Below are 18,672 nucleotides of genomic sequence, written 5' to 3'. Positions count from 1 at the left end.
GGAATTTTCCGTATATATTTTTTTACAGTTGTTTTACCTGTATTTTGAAATTTGAACTTTATTGCGTATTGTGTTTTATGGTTAACAGAAATGTCAGCAAAATTAGTGCATAATGTCCGGATAATAAGCTGCCAGTTCTTTTTCTGTTAATCCTATGGATTTATTTTTCACAGTGAGTATTTGGTCTTGGATCTTGTTGGCATGTTTCATTCCCAGATGCAGGAGCAGCGTTTACTTACTGTGACCCGAGCCGCTCTGAGACACCGCAAACTTCACCGATCACGTGTAAATGAACACCGTGATGCGCTTCAATCTGAAACATGCAGCGCATATAGGCTTTTTATTTAATTCAATCGCAGCCTTCGCAATTAGATAATCACACTAAGCCATATCACGAGTTTGGTTTTCTTTAAATGAATCATGCATCCCTACAGGAAAGGTTAATGCATTATTGCTAAAAATAAATGTATCTATGAAAAAAAAAAAAAAAAAAGGATTTTACTTACAGAGCCAGATTGTTGTGTTCAATATAGAGATAATTTGATCTGTTCAGTAAATGTCCTGCACAACTGCGTTTGTTAAAAACACGTTCAATCGAGTTATCACAGCATCACATGCCCGGTATGAAATCTAAAACATCTCTTGGCTCTAGTGCTGATGCATTGAAGTAATCGAGTTTGAACTTTAAACGTTTTAATTCTCTCAGTGCATTAAAGTATGTCTTCTTTCTGCAAGCAGGAAACATTTTCTCAACGACCCGCCAAAACTTGATAGCGTCTGCATTTTATTGGATTATCGATATCCCGAAGCGGTTCACGGCTGGTCATTTATCTGAGGCGTGTGGACAGACATCAAGTTGAATATCGGTCTTGATGGCCGTGACCTCAGCGGACCGTCTAGAAGTGTGAAGTGAGAGGAATACCCTGAGGAGGGGCTTGCAGTTCCTCATCCAGATCTGCTGATCTCTATATTTCTGACATGAAGTCAGTGCTGTCTTACACACAAGGCCAGACTGAATTGAAGAGAAGCTCTAGAGGTATAGCATGGCGTAGAAACTAGGGGTGTAACGGTGCTCGGTAAAAATACAAAGCGACTTGCATTGCATTTCAAGGTACACATTTACATTCTTATAGTACTTGCTTTCCCTGGGAATCGAACCCATGACCTTGGCGTTGCAAGCACCAACGCTCTACAGTTTGATCTACAGGACAGCCAGTTCTGAATGTTAAGCTATAAAGCTTAAAGGATGTTTTAATGGTACAAAGACCTCTTATATGTCAAAAGATCAAGGCAAATTTGATTTCTCATGTCATGACCCCTTTAATGTATATGGTAATGAGTCGATTATATCTTGGCTTTTCAGTAGCTCAAACCGGAGAGCATTCACTTAGCAATGTCAAGGTCATGGGTTTGATTCCTATCATGCATGAACTGATAAAATGCAAAACTTAAATGCAATCAAAGTCACTTTGGATCAAAGTAGTCTAAAAAGTAAAAACAACATCAATTGACTAATTCTAAAAAACATTTATAACTAAAATGGACACCATTTCCATCCGAAACAAACATGTTTTACCATAAACAGGAGTAGTAATATATGCAAAATAAAGCAAATGACCAACAGCAAAAGCCAAAATAATAAATCAATGGGACGCATGCTTCATTTTGCACAGCATATCAAAGTTGAATGATTTGCATGTGTTTTTATTTCATTAATTATTTGCACTAAGCGCTGTTTTCCTCTATCAGATCAGACGTCTGTTTTTGGGTCATGACACACAGTTGAGAACCGCTGCCGTAAACAACATGCATTCAGCATGACACAGCAGTGAGCTTTCAGCTGTTGCGTCTGACACACACACACCACGACAGCCACGATCATGTGACCGAACACACTTATCTCACGCGAACAGACCCTCTGCCATCTCAGACGCAGCAAAAACATCGACCCAGAGGAGGATAGTGACATATCTGAACTCTGATGATATTTGGGTTTAGTCCTTGCCAGAACGTTTGGACATTCACGCACAAAGCCTCAAATCAAAATGTCCAAGTCTAAAGTGATTTGCGGGTCACCTTATAAGATCCTGAGCCATATCTACAGACTATAATATCAGGGATGCACTCCTTTAACATGACCCAGTTACCCAATGCTTGGGTAACCTCCCAGAACACCCTGTACTAAAACCCCTCAGATCAACCTAACATGATGACACACAGATACATGACGTGCATGCTGATCTAACGTAGCACTCATCGTATTACTTTGGATAAGCCTCTGAGAAGCAGGTAAACACAGATCTGCTGGATAAGTTATTAATGATACAGGGTCAACTATTATTATGAGCAGATGCTGAGAGACGAGACGCTCAACACAACACACACTCTTCCTCCGGCTCCTCGTTAGACACATCAGAGTGAATCTCTCGCTACTGATCACTAAATCATATTCAAACTTCCTTCTGGCCACCAGTGAAACACATGCCATGTTTCCATCCAACTATTTTTATGCAAATTTTGGGATATCCCATTAAAAAAAACACACTAGATGGAAACGCCATGATGCACAATAATTATAAAAATATGCATAAAAAATGTTTTGCATGATATTCAAACTTTCCTTCTGGCCACCAGTGAAATACATGCCATGTTTCCATCCAACTATGTTTATGCAAATTTTGGGATATCCCATAAAAACACACTGGATGGAAACGCCATGATGCACAATAATTCTAAAAATATGCATACATTTTTTTTGCATGATATTCAAACTTTCCTTCTGGCCACCAGTGAACTATTTTAATGCAAATTTTGGGATATCCCATAAAAACACTGATGCACAATGACAATTGCAAATAATTGCACAAGTTTCGTCTTACACTCTGAGACGACAAACTTATTTATGATGGAGGATAAAAGAGAAGTTAGCTATTTAGAACAGTTTTTGCCATTTCCAGATGTTGTACTTTAACGAACTCCTCTTACAGTTTTGATCTGATCCTCTTCAAATTTGGTGAGTGTAATCTTAAGGCCTTTGCGACGTTAAATTGTGAAGATCTTGAGTCTTCGCTGAAGGGTGTGTCCGTGGCGGCCTGACAAATTCTGATGTTTCACCATGAAAGAGGAAGCTGTTGTAACTCAGGCATACAATGTCCGATCTGCCCCAAACTTCGCATGTTTGATAAGAGTCCTGTCCTAAACACACTACATGACAATATTCAGTTATTGTAATAGCGCAACATGCTGGTAGCAGGAAGTGTGGCAAATACAAATGCAAATACAAATACAAACCTCACATGTTTTATTAAAGTCCTGGCCTGAAGACAACAGGAAAAGACTCCTTTTACACTGTGATTAACTCCTTATAGAGATTAAATCAGATTAATCTCTCAACATCATATAAGGTCAGTCTACTCTTAAGGCCTTAGCGGTGGTAAATTGTGAAGATCTTGAGTCCTCGCTGAAGGGTGTGTCTGTGGCGGCCTGACAAATTCTGATGTTTCACCATGAAAGAGGAAGCTGTTGCAACTCAGGCATACAATGTCCGATCTGCCCCAAACTTCACATGTTTGATAAGAGTCCTGTCCTGAACACATCTACATGACAATATTCAGTTATTGTAATAGCGCAACATGCTGGTAGCAGGAAGTGTGGCAAATACAAATGACTTTGACATAGTCCTCCTATATTTACATACTGCCCGCCATTTTCCTAAAGCCGCCAGGTGGCGGTGGCACGGGTGCGAGGGCCCTTTTCATCGCTGCTTGCAGCTTTAATTATTATTATTATAAATATTACTTTATTTAAATGTCAAGTATGTAATTTGTGTAACACAGAACTGGATAAATAATGCCAGAAAATAACACCAGAGTTAAGTCAATGTTGGGATCGCTCAAACAAACAGATTGCAGTCCAGTTTGCTGCCAATTGTGGCACAAATGTGCTTCCGAGTGGAAAATGTTTTTAAAGGGGTGGTATAATGCCCTTTTCACAAGATGTAAAATAAGTCTTTGATGTCCCCAGAGTGTGTATGTGAAGTTTTAGCTCAAAATACCCCACAGATATTTTTATATAGCATGTTAAAGTTGTCACTTTTTGAGGGTGAGCAAAAACGCACCTTTTTTTGTGTCTGTCCCTTTAAATGCAAATGAGCTGCTGCTCCCGGCACAGGGGGTGGAGCTTCAACAGCTTGTGTCCTCTTACCTCACACAGACATGCACTGAAAATGTCAATGTTTATGTTCAAACCAGAGTCAGAGAAAGATGGAGAGCCTCAAGAAGAAGTGACAAAAGCTTCTTTTAAAAAGGGGTTCAATCTCACAAAGTTGACCAGACCAGTCAGATCACAAGCTCTCGTTTACAGTCTGCCTTCAACTTAACGCTGTGTAGAACAAAACTGAAGCTGATTGAACATGACACCTGCATAACCTGTGTCTAAACGTACACCTGTGTGAGAGAGAGAGAGAGAGAGAGAGAGAGAGAGAGAGAGAGAGAGAGATAATTAAACCCTGTAATCACATTATCCAAACACCCCAAAACATGTCAGTAGGGCTGTCGATGTAAACCAGCACGTTCTACACGCTACTGTACGTCAACTGTCAGTTATTTTTCTCTATTTCTTTCAGGCAATTAAATAAATCTTTTGGAACCACAAATCAAGTTTGCAAAGCGGGACTGAAGCAAATGTGCAAGACTTCAGTGGGCAATTCAAGACTCAACAAGTTTTCAACAATCCTGTCTAGGATTTGAACCCAAAACGTATCAAGTAGCAGCTGAGGTTTTAACCGATAAGCCAAGTACCCTGAGGTGAAGCCGGTCTCAGATGCAGCAGAGACGGAAGGACACAGTCAAGACACGGACGGCTTATTCATATCAACTACTGACAGTGACAAAACACCTGCTTGGATTCACAGCAAAACATTATTACTTGATCAAACTTTCTCAAATCCATGACAATAAAAGGGAAACCCTCACTGGAGATACAGATATAGAAAAATAATGATCCCTGTGTGTCCACAGAACATTAAACAAACAAACAAACAAATAAATAAATAAAATTCAGCACCATCAGAAATAAAGATGACAATCATCAAACCTCTAAACTAGACCATATCCATCCAAAAAAAAAAAAACATTGTACAAATTAATAAATATAGGGTATAGCACTGTGAAACAAACTATAGATGAATGCAATTTAGTAGGTTATATAAAAATAAAAATGTAAATATAATAAACACTTTGCCAAATATAAAATCACAATAAACATGTAACATTGTTTTTGTATTTTTATTTATTTATTTTTGTATTTTTATTTATTTATTTTTGTATTTTAATAAAGTTCATGTTAAAAACATGCAGTTAAAATTAAAAAAAATATATATACTTTAAAAAAATAATAATAATGGAATAACTAAATACATAAATAAATAATTAATATAGGCCTATAGCACTGTGAAGCAAACTATGGACGATTAGGAGTGCAATTAAGTGTCTAAAAAAGTATATATATAATAAAGACTTTACTAGTTGACAAATATAATGACAAGTAAATAGCTTTATTTAATAGTTTTTCTATTTTTATTTAATAAAGTTCATGTTAAAAACATGCAGTTAAAATGTAACTTTAATATATATACATTAAATGCAGATTTTACTTTCACTGTTAATAAGTATTAAAGAAACAATTAATTAAGTTAAAAATTGTGAATAGGCTATTTCATTTCACATTTTCAGGTGCAGGTGTTGCAGCTCATATTCATACTCATAGCCTATATATCCAGATCTGTTTGTATTATTAATGTTCACTCACATGATTTAATTAGCATTTCCAACACTTATTGCATATTTTTCACTGCATTGCTTTTATTGATGCTGTATAAATAAATCGCCCAATATATTACGATGAATTAAATAGAAATAACCTACATTATCTAAATATAAAGAGCTGTTTTAAATGCTTAAGCGACGTTTAATGATGGAACGTGATCAAATAAGCCATACATAAACGCAGTCATTGATGTTTTTAATAATATCATGATCAACCCGCATGTTAAAGTAGGGCGTTTCTGACCGATTCACGGAATTAAATATATTGTTCACACACAGAGAGAAACGCTATAAAACAAAAGAGAAATTGTCGTCCGGCATGAGCGAAGGCTGGTGGGGAATGTGCGTTACACAATATAGTTGTTTTGTGTGCAGCTTTGTCGAATCGGTAGATAAATAAAAAGACACATAATGTAACAAAACACTAGACACAATGTCATGTAACGCGTCGCGTCAAAGTCGCGCGTGTGAATGAATGACGATCAGAATCACTGCGCCAAATATTCGCACATGATTCACAATAACGCAATGGAAATAATGTCTCCCGTTACCTGTCAATCCGAACGGATTTGAGGACTCTGTTGTCTCTGTTGACTCCTTTGCTCCAATGACAAGATCCCAAATAGAATAAATCCTTTTCCAAATCCACTGTGGAATAAATTAACTCTACAAGCGCGTTCAATAATATCCTCATCAGAATAAAAACACGCGCACTTCTTGTTGTCTGAGGTTAAATTTCTCTTAACTTGTTTTTTTGACACAGGTGCGGATCGTGCTTGTTTTCTTTATGAGGATGCACGGACGGACGCTTCACGAATATAAATACCGGTTATTTGGAGGCTTAATATATTCAGCTGTGTGAAGCGACGTAGTGTGTGAGGGGCCGTTTTCAAAATGGCGGCCTCCTTGGCTACTTTTCAGCGTAAAAGTCCTCGGTAGGGCTCGCTGAAGGGTCATTTAAAAAAAAAAAAACGGATTCCTCACAAACAAAACGTTTTACTCATGTAAGATTCAAGACTTGTATTTTTATGGCACTTTGTTATGTATAAAATCTAGAAAAGCTGTTGGCTCTTCGTTAATGAAAAGAGATTTGCGCTTTTAAGCTCATGGTGTGAGAGGTTGAGAGACTAACTAATCACATGGGGCCGGTTGCATAAACCGCTAAGACTAGTAGGCTATTACTACAAGTTAGTCATCAGACTTTTCTGTTTATATCTTTTTTTAAGTCAGTTACATAAAAACGTAGATTGGCCTAATTTGATACTGAAAGTAAGATCGACTGACCCTTGACTTGCTAGTGAGTCATACTAAATCTTATAATATGGCTATGTTTATGCAACGGCCCTTGATCGCAAGTGTCATTTAGAAATGTGATCTCACACTGACACCTGCTGGTGAAGAGAGTACTTGTAGGCTTGCTAAGAATTGTTTAAAGTCCCCCTGTGGTGAAAATCAAGCTTTTAATGTTTTTTTATATGTCTATGTGGTGTTTTTAATATGCTTTAAGACAAACTATGTGGAAATTCATAAGTCAACACCATTGCTAAATATTTTCTCCTTAAAACTGCAGTGAACCAAATAAGACTTGTGAAATCGCTGGTGTTTTTTCTGACGTCACAAACTACCATGTAACCAATCAGATCAACATGTGTTTGCCAACGAGTGGATCTCAGGGGCACGTTCAAGTTCAAAATGGTGCAGAACGTTTTGCTACGGTTTCCGGGTTGAACGTCATGTTTCCTGGAAACGGCGTGCACCGGTGTGCAACCAGGGGGGCAGCGTTTCATATTATGTTGAAGCTTCCCCGGGCGCCGCCATTGGCTATCAGACCATCACCTGCTGTTAGCATCCCATTGACTTCCATTCATTTTGGCGTCACTTTGACAGCGAATAACTTTACATCTGAGGCGTTTTAAGACTCCATTTGTCCATTATTTATTTCTAAAGAAACACAAAAATGTATAAAATGCTCCATTACCTTGTATCTTACGTTATGGCCCCGTAGAAGCAGTTTTTGTAAAAATAGGCTAACGATTGCGTCATAACCACGCGACTCTCTGTCGCACAGTAGAGAAATTACCGTATGGACAGGAGGAGAAGCTCGCGCGCAATCGGGGGGACGTGGAGGCAAAATGGCAAAGTAATTAATCAGAATACTTAGCAAAAGTTTCTCCTGCTCTTATCTCATGGACACCTCCTACTCACACTCTCCGTCTCTGCAAGTTTCGGAAGGGAATGATTCAGATTTCGCTTGGCACAGCTACTAGAAGACAGACGGGTTGCTCACGTCACATCTACGTCGTCAAGCTCAGTTTGAGTCTGCGCAGTCGCTCAGCCATCCGGAAGTTAGTGCTTCTAATTGACTTCACTTTCCTCCGTTGAATCCAATGGGGTCGCTGTGTCCAGTTTATATACTGTCTATGTGTGCAACGGGGTTTGAGATACGTTTTCTCTTGTTTGGTGGGTGTGTCAGAACTGCAGTCCAATCAGCAGCAACATGTATATAATGCCGCGTTCCAGGCAACCTGTAACCCGTGTTGAATGTAATGCGATGTCTGCGTGGTGTAGAGTGGGGTGCAAGTAGGCCTGCTTTGAAATCCATATATATATAGGTTTAATACAATCAATATTTGATTATGGGTGTATTGTGTATAGATCTGCTAATAAAACAATATTGAAGAAGCTGGACATTATTCAAACTAAAGCATTGAGGTTATGTAGTGGAGTCATAAAGACCACTCCTGTGGCAGCCTTACAGGTGGAATTGGGAGAAATGCCTTTGCATCTCAGACGGGATCAGCTATCTCTGGTCTACTGGGCTAATCTTAAAGGGCATCAGGAGGGTCACATAGGACTGAATTCTTTAACAAACTGTCAAGAGAGAGGAAACATAAAAATTAAAAGTTTTGGATGGATCATTAAAGAAAAGGCGAGTGAAGTTGAGGTAGATCAACTAGTTGTGTGTCCTACAGTTTCCTACCCTGCAGTTCCTTTGTGGATCCTTGAGGTGCCTTCAGTTGATTTTGGCCTCTTGGAGGCAAAGGAGAAAATAGAAGAATTTAATAAATCTTATGTTGAAAGGTATTTACAGGAGACATATGGGGATAGATCTATTATATTTACAGACGCATCAAAAAGAGAAGACAAGCAAATGATTCCATCAAGTAAGGCTACTACCAGAAGACCGTTCTCTTGTACGCTTCCTGTGGCGCAACATGCAGAGGTCAAATCCACCTGACATCTACGAATGGCAAGTTTTGACTTTTGGGACAGTATGTAGTCCATGTTGCGCAACATATGCTCTACAAAGGCATGTCCATGATCATCAAGAAGGATATGAAGATATAGTGAATTCTGTACTTCAGTCATTCTATGTGGACAACTGTTTAGAGAGTTTCCCAAATGTGCAAACTGCTAAGAACTTCCTAGACCGAACACGTTCTTTACTGATGAGTGGAGGATTTGAAATCAGACAGTGGGCAAGTAACCAGCCTGATGTTGTCAGACATCTTCCTCCTGAAGCCAGGTCTGAGAGTGCTGAACTGTGGATCAATCAAGATCGTTTGGATCCTAAAGAAGGAGCTCTGGGTTTGAGTTGGCACTGTCCCTCTGATTCATTAGGGTATCGATCCCGAACTGTGGAGTATAAAATCACAACCCTGCGCAATATATATAAAGTCCTCGCCAGCCAGTATGATCCCTTAGGTTACATAACCCCCTTTACAACGCGAGCTAAAGTCATCATACAACAATGCTGGATGAAGTCCCGGGGCTGGGATGATCCCCTTATGCCAGATCCTATTCAACAGGCCTGGAAGGCTTGGGAAACTGAGCTCCCTGACCTGTCATTGATACAGCTTCCTCGTTGTTATTTAACTTTACCTTCCAACCAAATCACATCCAGAGAGTTGCATATTTTTTGCGACGCTTCAGAGAGCGCATATGGGTCAGTAGCCTATTTGCGAATGGAAACTGACAAGGGTGTGGTACATACTTCCTTCATCATGGCAAGATCTCGAGTTGCCCCCAAAAGGCAAATATCCATCCCTCGCCTTGAACTTTGCGCTGCTCTAACAGGTGCACAGCTTTGTAAACTCCTGCAGAATGAATTGACTCATCCTTTGACAAATATTGTCCTATGGTCTAATTCGACAACGGTCTTGTCTTGGCTGCACTCCTTCTCCTGTCGTTACAAAGTTTTTGTAGCTAACAGAGTCACTGAAATCCTGGAACTCACTGATCCTACTTCTTGGAGGTATATTCCTTCTGCACAGAATCCAGCAGATGACATTACAAGAGGTAAAACTGTTGTTGAGCTAGCCAAACCTGATCATAGATGGCGACAAGGTCCAATGTTTCTGAAATTTCCTCCACATGAATGGCCCAAAAATCCAGTATCCAGATCTGCTAGTCCTGATCCTGAGCTCCGCAAACCATTCTTTTGTGGCTTAACACAATTGGATGATTTTGTACTCCCAGATCCTTCCTGTTTCAAATCATGGTCAGAGCTACAGTTTGCAACAAATGAGTTACTGCGACGACATAGGGAGGATCCCTGTGACGCCTCTTCAGTTCAAAACCTTCTTTTGAGACAAGCCCAGCAACAAAGTTTTCCCTCTGAGTACCAGTGTTTAAAGGAAGGAAAGCCCATTGAACCTCAGAGTTGTCTCCTTACACTTTCTCCTGAATTCAATGAAGAAACAGGACTTATTGTAGTGGGTGGTAAGCTCAGATGTGTAGAGGATATGGAACCTGGAATGGTTCACCCAATCGTCGTCGACCCCAAACATCCATTATCCCATTTAATTATCAAGGACTGCGACGAGAAACTTTTCCACCCTGGTCCAGAGAGAGTTTTCTCAGAACTTCGGCGCAATTACTGGATAATTAGAGGGAGACAAGCTGTAAAAAAACATCAGTGGTCTTGTTTACAATGTAGGAAGTGGAGAGCTAAACCATCTATCCCTCAAATGTCTGATCTTCCACTCTCCAAGCTCCGGTTGTTTAAACCTCCCTTTTGGTCCACAGGAATGGACTGTTTTGGTCCCTTCCATGTCAATATTGGCCGTAGAACGGAGAAGAGATGGGGCATTCTGTTTAAGTGCCAGACCACTCGATGTCTGCATCTTGATTTGTTGAGCAGTTTATATGTGGACAGCTTTCTAATGGCCCTACGCCGCTTTATATCCAGGAGAGGTAAGCCATATGAGATTCTTTGTGATCAAGGAAGTAATTTCCGTGGAGCTGCAAGAGAATTAAAAGAAGCTTTCCAGAACCTTACCCCTGAGTTACAAGTCAAGTTGGAAAATCAGCAGATTTAATTCAAGTTTAATCCACCACAAGCCCCTCATTTTGGGGGGTCATGGGAAAGAGAGGTCCGTTCAGTTAAAACAGCTTTGCGGGTGGTACTTGGCAGTCAAACCGTATCAGAGGAAGTCCTACGGACCGTTTTGACAGAAGTTGAAGGAGTGTTAAACTCGAAGCCACTTGGTTACGCCTCTTCAAACATTTTAGACCTTGACCCCATCACTCCAAATCTCCTCCTCATGGGGCGGCGAGATTCTTCTCTACCTCAGGTGATTTATGCCAACACTAAGCTCCTTGGCCGCAGATCTTGGCGCCACAGCCAGGTCCTCGTTGACCAGTTTTGGACCTCCTTTATCCGATATTATTTACCAGGTCAGCAGCTCCGTCAAAAATGGAATCGAGAACAGCCTAATCTAAATGACTCTGCTGTCGTGTTAGTAGTTGATTTTCAACTTCCAAGAGCATCATGGCCCATTGGCAGGGTAGTACGTCTCCTACCTAGTCAGGATGGGCGTGTCAGAGTAGCTGAGATTGTTATTAATGGAAAAACGTATGTACGTCCAGTTGCTAAGTTGATTCCACTACCTGAAATAGATGAGTAAAAGCAAATACATCACTGTATTTGGGGGCGGCTGTTGTGAATTTGGCCTTTTTTCTTTAATTTTATTTCTTTCTTTATTTTCCCATATACATATGTACTACATATCCCACAATCCCAAGTAGATTACGCTACTAAATTGAGTACACTACATTACCCATACACCCCCTGGTTAAGGTCTATAAGTAGGCCTCACTTCCTTCCTTTGTTTCTTTTGCATTGGTGAGGTGTGTGTGTTTGAATGGAGACCCAACCATGTCCTTTGAGTCCTTTCCTTAAGATGTGTTAAGTAAGTTTGTTTTGCCAATTGTATTGTTTGAATTTATTTATTTCAATTGTTTGGTTTGAGTATATACATGTTATGTTTGATGAATTATGAGTTTGATTTCCTTTATTGTATCGTTTGTAGTGACTTAAAACCATCTTGTACATCCAATCCATCCTGTCCATCTGTTGGCATCTGTCTATTTACAACGTGTGAATCTGCAATCCATGAACTTTATGCCATATGAATTGCCCAGGACTTAATCATCTTGAACTGAAAATAAAAGAGAGCAAAGGACTGGTATTTGTCCCGTGTTTTAATCAGACATGCCATCAAGTTTCTACAACTCTGACGAACTTTGGGTATTTAACATCTGATATCCAACAGGCAGCATTTGTCATCCCAAAACTAAAAATAGGTGTAATGAAAAGGCTAAATAACAATTTAGCTGTTTATACAGCAGAGCTGACTGCTATTTTTCTGGCTCTCGTATGGAGCGAGAGTAATAGGCTTAGGCCAAGAAATATAGTTATAGTCTCAGATTCAACTTCAGCATTGTGTAGTATTAAGAACCTACAGTCTCAGACAAGGCAGGATATTGTAATAGACATAGCTCAATTAATAAACAATCTGCAGAAGTCAGGAATCAGTGTCACACTTTTGTGGGTACCAGCTCACATCGGAGTTACAGGGAATGAGTTGGCAGATCAGTATGCTAAGAAAGCTACAGAGCGATCTAGTATTGATATGGAAATTAAATACAGTAAGGCTGAAATTAAGAGTATTGTTAAGGATAAACTGAGAGGAAAGTGGCAGAAGTTGTGGGACAGTGAACCAACTGGTAGACACTTTTACAATATTCAAAAGAATGTGGGAGGGTGCAGAAACGTACATAGGAATACTCAGGAAGAAGATGTGATCTCTAGGACGAGGCTAGGCCATACAGGTTTGAACAGTACCTTGTTTTTAATGAAAAAACATGCTGATGGCACGTGTAGTGATTGCAATACTCAAGAAACTATAGAGCATGTGATAGAATCCTGTAATAAGTACCAGTATAAGAGGCAGAAGTTACTTAGGTGTCTTGAAGCTGAACATATACCCTTAAGGATTAGAGGGTACAGAGACAGTCTGAAGAAACATGCTACAGCTATCTGTTCCTTTTCCTAAGAGAAACGGGTCTACTAAGGAGAATATAATTGCTTTATAATTTTTTTTTTATTTTTTTTATTTTTTTTTATTATTATTATAGAGAGTAAGTAGTCCAGATCCACACTCCTTTTCAGAAGGTGGCGGTAATGCACACCATTCGTTGTTTGCCAACCGCCAAATAAACAGAAGAAGAAGAAGAACCTGTAACCTGTGTTTTTCCAACTCGTAACTGGGAGTACATCGATCTAGTACGAGTTCACGGGTGGGAAGTCACGGGTTTGACTGCCGTTCCAGTGCACTTTCACGGGTATAAGGTTGGAAAAACGCGGGTTACAGGTTGCCTGGAACGCTACAAAGTCGTGAGTCGTGGTTTGAAGTCGTGATTTACGTGCTCAAAAACCTGCCTGGAACGCAGCATTAAGCACACGGTATTAAAGTGAACTCGCACAATGGGTTCAAGGAAAGTAATTTACAAATGTGTTCAATGCAGCTCGGTATACGCAACAATAAAACTTACACAAACATGTCTTCTAATATCCTCAGTTGTTGGCAACAACTGAGGATATTAGAAGACATGTTTGTGTAAGTTTTATTGTAAAAATATAGGATATCAACATAATGATGTAGCTGTTTATATTTTTAGCTTCATTCCAAGTGTATGACATTTGGTATAATAAACAATGGTTAAGTGCTTTTCCTAAAAATGAGAAAGAAAATACAGGGTATTAAAACAGTATGAACTACAAATAAAGTCAGTATGTGAGGCTAAATAGATGTGTTTTAGTCTGAATTAGGTAAGATGTGTGCTTCCATTTCAGTTTCCACAAATCCCTTCACTCGATTGGGATGTTCTCTTTTGTTCTGGGCGGCAAGTGCAGTAACTGAAAAGTACACACTGTTCTGATGACGCAAGAGTTGCAACTATGGCAGCTGAGAAGGCCATTCTTTGTGTTCTTTGTGAAGAATTTTCTGAGCCTGATGAAGTCGGTATAAATATGTTTTTAATACTACAAAATATGCCCGATGTTACAGTTACTGCACTTGCCGCCTGAAAAAAGATCTCAAACCAGAGAATGGCTCTGCTCAAACCCCTTTGCACACCGGTGCACGCCGTTTCCAGGAAACATGACGTTCAGCCCGGAAACCGTAGCGCACCGTTTTGAACTTGAACATGCCCCTGATCTGCTGTGAGTGAGTGGAGGCGGGGCTCATTTGCATATTCATAGAACCACGCATACTAAATTAGTCAAGTGTGTAGAGTTTCATTCTAGCTATTTTAAGGCATTAAAAAATTTCAAGGAAAAAAAACGTTTAAATTTGTCATTTTGGTGATCAAAGATGAGTTTTAAGGGATACAATGATTGACTACAGCCAGAGGAACTTTAATTGTTAAAAAGAAAAATTATTCACAGAGGAGCCACGAGAATAGCCATTCTCCATAACTTTAACCAATCAAAAAAATCGATTGGGATTCGGGAACGGGAACCTCTCTGATTGGTGGATCTTACATCGTGTCCTTGAGTCGGAATACACACAAAAACCTTTATTATTTACCTTTAGAGTGGCTAATGGAGTTTCCCAAATATCAGCCAGTAATCTAAAAAAACAACAACAAAAAAACAAACATGATTTACCCGTTTGTATCTGCAACTTTGCAAGGCATATACACACATTCTTCCTGTGAGTTGATGTCAAGAGACTGTTGCTAGACAAGAATAACTAGAAGTCTTGAAGTCGTGGGTGTCAAATAGGGAACGTTTCCTCAAAATATCTCCTTCCGTGTTCAACAGAACAAAGAGACTCATACAGGTTGAGGGTGAGTAATGACTTTTAATGAGTTTTAATGAGTTTAGAAATGAGTTTTATGTGAACCATCCTTAATTTTTTTTCTCTTGATTAAAATAGCTTAATAAAATAAATGTTAACTGAAACAAAATAGGCCTACAATATAAAAAAAACTTAAAACTTATTTAATTTATATGAAATAATTTCATTTTTAAAATAGTTTAATTTGTACTACTAATATGGAAGTAAAATAATGTCAAATGTTTTTGAAACAAAAAGCCTGTTGAATTGCACTACTTGAAAAAAAATAGGCATTGCATTAACCATGCTTGCATTTTAATGCATTGTATTTTTAGGGCTTGCATTTTTATGGGCTGAAATTCAACATGGTTGAATATTTAAGCTGTGAATATTTCAATTAAAAACATTTCAAACACATTTTCATTATTAAAAATTCAATAATCCATATTCACCTTTCATGTTTCACTTCCAAAATATTCAAACTGTTTAAAAATACAACCTATAATATTCAACAGGCAATATTCGGTCCATTTTATTTCGCTTTGCAAATTCGCTTCCACAAATTCAGTGGTTCAAATGGGCTTTATGCACAGCTGCACTACTTCCTGAACTTCAGGTAGGTCCTTTGTTTCCTGTCTGCCATTATTGGACAAACTGATTAATCCAGGTGGTCAGGCACACCTGGATTAATCATTTTGTCCAATAATGGCAGACAGGAAACAAAGGACCTGCCTGAAGTTCAGGAAGTAGTGCAGCTGTGCATAAAGCCCATTCGACAGTAAATTCAACGGAACTGCAGGAAAAGCAGTAGATTACCGAGATACTCTCCATCTGCTGTTAGTCAACCTCACCAGCAGGAGGTGCAAAAGCGCGTGTTGTTGACGAAGACAGAGCAACAGTTAGGGCAAGCCATTCATTCATAAAACTCATTTAACAGCAATGCAAGTGTATTTGTGATTATTATGACGGCGGTTTTATGTTAAATTCAGTGTATTCACGGTTACTTTCCCTGTGTAGCCTACAAGCATCTTTCTCTACCGTGAACAAGATTATAATGTTATTCCCCGATGCGGATATACAGATCCAATATTACATTTTTGAGGTTGACATATATTTCTCTTGGTTGTTTAGTTGCCTTAACTTTATATTGTGGCGATGTGCTGCATGCAAGCTATTAGGGTTTCCCTCAATACTTAAGGATTCCCCAGCTGGACATATAAAACGCTTAACGTATAGCTTAATGGACTAATTACAGTGATATAAAAGACCAAACTCGCAGGCAAGCAGATTGACTCAGAATAACGCGCAAAGCTTAATGCTGAGCATTTCCCAGTGATAGACTGGCATAAAGTTGGCTTGACGTTGGACATTCGCACATTTAGGGACCGTCTCTAAAGTGTATACTACTTTGGTATACACGTTTCTAACTTCAATAGCATTTGAATAGAACGACGTACAGTCATAAAACCAACTGTAAAGTGTTCATGTAGTGTCAGGCATAATGCGCGCCCTTTGGATTTTTGATATTTATTCAAATAAATTAAAGTTTGGTATTGAAGTTAGAAACGTGTGTGCCAATGTTGTATGCAACTTTTGAGACGGTCCCTAAATGTGCGAATGTCCAATGTCAAGCCAATTTTACATTTATTAGGCTACATTTAGTCATTTATTTAGCAGACGCTTTTATCCAAAGCGATTTACAGTTAAACTAACAATAGGAGGACAACAATATGCAAGTGCTATGACTCTTCCCAGTTTAAGCTAATGCAATACACGTACGCATAGCCTACTATACTATACTATATATATATATATATATATATATATATATATATATATATATATATATATATATATATATATATATACTGTAGAGAGAGAGAGAGAGAGAGAGAGAGAGAGAGAGAGAAGAGAAGAGAAGAGAAGAGAAAAGAGAAGAGAAAGTGTTCGTATTGAGTGTTGTAGTAAAAAAGTGTTGATTTTATGCCAGTATATCACGAAACGCTCTGCATGAAACTTTGCGCGTTACGTTCATATTCTTAGTCCATCTAGCCTATATAGTAGCCTACAGCCTACATCCCCAATAAGGTGCGAGTTTGGTCTTTTATATCTCTGTATTAGTCCATAAACTACGTTAAGCGTTTTTCCCGACAGAAGGGGAATCCTCGAGTGTGAGGTATTGAGGGAAACTGATTATAATCCTGTTCATGTAGAGAAAGCTGATGACATGTAGGCTACACAGGGAAAGTAACAATGAAGTTATTGAATGAAACATAAACACAGCTTTTGTGTCTTTATCATCTTTTCCGCATATATACTGACACAGATAATCATTTTCATTTTATGAATGAATGGCTTGCTCTAACTATTGCTCTGTCTTCGTCAACAACACGCGCTTTTGCACCTCCTGCTGGTGAGATTGACTAACAGCAGATGGTTAGTATCTCGGTAATCTACTGCTTTTCCTGCAGTTCCGTTGAATTTACTGTCGAATTTGAACCACTGAATTTGTGGAAGCGAATTTGCAAAGCGAAATAAAATGGACCGAAAATTGCCTGTTGAATATTATAGGTTGTATTTTTAAACAGTTTGAATATTTTGGAAGTGAAATATGAAAGGTGAATATGGATTATTGAATTTTTAATAATGAAAATGTGTTTGAAATGTTTTTAACTGAAATATTCACAGCTTAAATATTCAACCATGTTGAATTTCAGCCCATAAAAATGCAAGCCCTAAAAATACAATGCATTAAAATGCAAGCATGGTTAATGCAATGCCTATTTTGTTTCAAGTAGTGCAATTCAACAGGCTTTTTGTTTCAAAAACATTTGACATTATTTTACTTCCTTCATACACAGAACGGTAGCCCAATGTGTTTTACATAATCATAACAATTAAGTAACAAGTAAATAACAATTACTTCACAGGGAACATAATACACAGAAAAGCAAAATAAATAATAAAAAAAAAAAAAAAAAAAAAAAAACACAGCACAGATAAAAACATAAGAGCTTACAGACCACAGGTACAAAGGAGGGTTAGTGGAAGGCATCATAGAAGAGCTTTGTTTTTAGTCTGGATTTAAAAATGGAGATAGTGGGAGAGGTCTTAATGTCTATAGGAAGACGGTTCCAGAGACGGACCGCATAGCAGCTAAAGGCTGCCTCTCCCTGCTTGTTACGGGCACTGGGTTGTACCAGTTGGAATTTTCCTGCTGATCTAAGTGATCTTGAGGGGCTATATGTTTCAAACGTTTTCTTATCAGACCAAAACATATATGTTTAGGAGGATATAAGTTTCCTGTATATTCATTGCTCTTCACTTCTGCTTCTTCTCTTCTACCTCTCCTTTAATTCTGCAAATATCTTACTTCTGTTGGGTCTTTCTTTCTCTATAATCTGATTTTCACAATCTTCATCTGTTAGATACAACACTCTGGATTATATTGTAAACTATTAATTACTTGATTAATTTGTTTGTCTCTATAATTTAAATTCCTTATTTAAATGTGATCTTTGACATTATCATTGCTTGTCTGTCTGGATCTTATTGCATCAACAAGTATTTTCAAAATCATTGCAGTCAATGCAAATTTTTAATATGCTTTAAGACAATGAAATTCAGAAGTCAACACCACCATTGCTAAATATTTTCTCCTTAAAACTGCAGTGAACCAAAAACAGTCGTGATTTGAAATCGCTGGTGTTTTTTCTGAC

The 18,672-nt window shown here is 38.5% G+C and overlaps 1 protein-coding gene across 6 annotated transcripts in view; it reads right to left on the bottom strand.

The window, feature by feature from the left end:
• Positions 1 to 6,708, bottom strand: part of tmem63bb (transmembrane protein 63Bb) — a 53,505-nt gene extending 46,797 nt beyond the window's left edge. For all 6 annotated transcript variants that reach the window (XM_079857801.1, XM_079857802.1, XM_079857803.1 and 3 more), the window contains exon 1: positions 6,377 to 6,708. The gene's annotated coding sequence lies outside the window, so the exon portion shown is untranslated. The remainder of the gene's footprint in view (positions 1 to 6,376) is intronic.
• Between the last annotated feature and the right edge of the window lie 11,964 nt (positions 6,709 to 18,672).

This window comes from Squalius cephalus (assembly GCF_949319135.1).
Source record: "Squalius cephalus genome assembly, chromosome: 22".
NCBI classification, from domain to species: domain Eukaryota; kingdom Metazoa; phylum Chordata; class Actinopteri; order Cypriniformes; family Leuciscidae; genus Squalius; species Squalius cephalus.
This window is presented reverse-complemented; position numbering and strand designations above follow the sequence as displayed.